We start from the raw sequence: 3,567 nt of genomic DNA on the forward strand, positions 1-3,567 counted from the left end.
GGTGTCCCACAAATTGATATCAAGATCAAAGATCCTATGTGTGGTATCTCAAGTGGTACAAGTTACAAGTGGTATCTACAAGTGGTGTCATTCCAACAATCATGAAGATAGCCAACAATAATGAAGATGTCCATAAAAAATGCAAGATTCAAAGCCTCAACCATCTACCCCAAATGCATACCTTTGCATCAATGAGAAGCACACCTTTTATGGAAATTGATGACAAAGGGGGAGAGATTGTACAAAGATATGAAAGCTTTGAGATTGAGATTGTACAAGGGGGAGAGATAAGATATGAAAGCTTTGGGAGAGATTGAAACAAAGAAGTAGAGATTGGACATGGACATAGAGAAAGAGGGAGGAACATTAAAGAAAAGAGATGAATCAAAATTCTTGGACAAGAGAAGCACACAAGTAGGGGGAGCAAGCTCATGAACTTTGATTGATTGCATTTGATATGTGCATATTCATGTGCTTGCTTGCATTGCATAAGTTCTTAAATTCAATATGCATGCTTGTGTGAGGTATGCTAGTTGTAGAATTTGATTGATGAAATGAAAACTAGCATGCATAGGATGATAGCTATACATTTGGTATGCTTTTCAAGTAAAGCTAGTACCTTGCTTTTAATATTGATCTCACGAGGTATCTAGTGCTTTGATTTCCAAGTGATATCTAGCTAACCATGGTGCTAAGGATGGACTTAAAGGTGCAACTCCGATTGGTATCATACTTCAAAGGTTTACTCTATACACCTTAGCATCATTTAGTAGTAATTACTCCCAAAATTTTAGTCCATGCATATGTGCGAGCTTCAAATCAAACACTCTAGCACATATGTAGGGGGAGCTAATACTACCATTTTGGGTTTGTGGTACTTGTCCAAAATCATTTACACATGGTAAAATTGCTTGGGCAAGCAACATGAATCCAAAAGAGCTTAATTTCCATATCTTTATAGAGTTATCATCAATTACCAAAAAAGGAGAGATTGAAAGGTCCTTGTGTGGTTTTGGTAATTAAGTGACAACCTAGGTGGACTAATTGTGTTTATGTGAGATACATAGGTGATTAGTCCACAGGTACATATGTGTGAGCAACATATGCCATGAAGGTGCAAATGGTGCGGAGATGTTGCAAAGCTCAGACATGTGATGATGAAGGAGCTCATTGCACATGAGACATGACATTAAGTCACATGATCAAGGTGGAGAAGATCAAGACAAGACTTGGCTTGATGGACTGGTTGCAAGCGTGAAGGGCAAGTCAGAGGCTTTAGAGCAATGGACCGTGTGGCGGTGAAGCTTAAGCAAGACTTAGCACCGATGGACGAAGGCAATGGTGAAAAGCAAGTAAAGTCAAGATCGATGAACCAATATGTTCACGTGATGATATGAAGTGGATCATATCATTTGGTGATTGGTTGGTGCATGTGTTGCATTAACATTGGAGGAGATGGAATGGAATGCGCAAGGCAAAGGTATAATCTAGGGCATTTCATTTCACCGGTCATAGGTGTGTAGAGAAGTTTATGATTGGGTTTAGGATAGATGGTCATACTATCAAGAGGGGCACACTTGTTTGCATATCGGTCATCTAGTGCCACTCGTGTGATCTAACTTTGCATCGTCACTAGGATCGAGCGACGTGGCAAGTTGAGTGGCTAAATCCTTTGGAAAATGATTATGAAAATGCTAACACACATACACATGGTGGTGTACACTTGGTGGTGTTGGCACATTTACAAAGGAGATGAAGTTGGAGTTGATGTGGATCAACTTGGTGATGAAACGGAGGCAAAAAGGGTACAAAACTCCATCGGCACCCTGTATAGAAAAGACAGGGTTTCACAGTGTGCACCAGACACTGGTCACACAATGACCGGACGCTGGGGTCCTGCATGTGGTCAGAGGCATTAGTGAAGGCATAGGCATCGGTCTTTGACCAGACACTGTGTCTCTTCATGACCAGACATTGGGTGGCTACGTCTAGTCCCGCTGACGTGGCAGCACAGAGAAGAGGAGAAATGACCGAATGCTGATGCTGCGTCCGATCGTGATTGACCGGACGCACCCGGTCACAAATTTTCACCTCTAGAAGCTTACTAGAAGTGACTGGACGCTGGGGTCCTATGTCCGGTCACTTTGAGCAGCTGCGTCTGATCATTATTTGACCATTGAGATCAAGCGATTGAGGTTGAATGGAGGCAACATGTGGCGAGCATCCATTGACCGGACGCTGAGGTCCTATGTCTGGTCGATATGACCGGAGCGTCTGGTCAATCCGAAAAACACCCAGTGAAGGGGTAATGGCTATTATAGCCAGTGGGGCTATAAATAGAAGGGGGTCTCAGCCATGGCTGGGGCAGAGCACCTTGGGGGACTTTGTATCCATGCTTGAGAGTGCTTGGGAGCCCTCCATCTCACATATGCTTGATAGTGATAATCCAATTGTGTGAGAGAGTGATTCTAGTGTGATTGCATCATGAGGTTGCATCGAGTGGCACTAGGTGATCGAGTTGCAAGCCGGTGGTTCTTATTACTCTTGGAGGTTGCCACCTCCTAGATGGCTTGGTGATGGTCTCTGTCGAAGCCCGTAATAAGCTTGTGCGGTGCTCCGGAGAAGAGCTTTGTGAGGGGCATTGTGCTCGCCCCGTGGGAGCCACAAAGAGCAACTCTTGTAAAGCGTGTCATTGAGCTACCCTCAGTTTTGGGGTAGGTTCTTGAGGTGCCCGATGTGCGGGTTTGGCAGGTGATGCTAATTAGCCACCGAACCACCAAGTGAGCGGTCGACACAACGAGGACTAGCGTGTTGTCAAGCATGTGAACCTTGGGATAAAAATCACCCTGTCAACTTTATTCTTCCTGTTGGTTTGCATTCTCGTTAGACAAGCTTGTAATTACATTCATATACATTGTGCTTATGTAGTTGCTTTTGTAATTAGTTTGCTTATATAGCTCACTAGTTACCTTCTTGCTTGTGTAGCATAGAAGTAGCTCCCTTGCGTGACTAATTTGGTTTGTGTAACCTTGTTAGTCACCTTGCTTAGTTTGTGTAGCTAAGTATTTGCGCTCTCTAATTTGGCATTGGTTGCCTTGTTATTGAGCATTGCTAGTGAGCTTAGTTGGCTTTGTGTTTTTGCTTTCTAGCATGTGTAGGAGCTCCCCATTGGTTAAAGTACTAGTGGCTTAGGTTTGTGTGACCTTGCTTCTAAAATTGATTAGGTGAGCTCTAGCTAGACCGACACCTTTGTTGCTTAATTAGGATCTTTGCAAGGTGCTAGAGAACATAGATAGAGGGGTGTAGTCTTGGATAGACCGATAGTCTTAATTCTGCACTTGTTTTGGTTAGCCAACGCGACTAAGTTTTAATAACGACTATTCACCCCCTCTAGTTGCCATCTCGACCTTATAGGTGTGCGCGTGAGAATTCCAGGAAAGCCAGGGGGTGAAGTGAAAAGGTTTGAGAGAGGAGAAAATAGTGTTAGTACTTAGTTGTAATTTAGGAGAAGTTTGAGGTCTCTTTTGTAAGATTGCCAGCCCATGCGGCACAGCACACGCGCGCGCA

Source organism: Miscanthus floridulus, chromosome 5, assembly GCF_019320115.1.
Source record: "Miscanthus floridulus cultivar M001 chromosome 5, ASM1932011v1, whole genome shotgun sequence".
NCBI lineage: Eukaryota > Viridiplantae > Streptophyta > Magnoliopsida > Poales > Poaceae > Miscanthus > Miscanthus floridulus.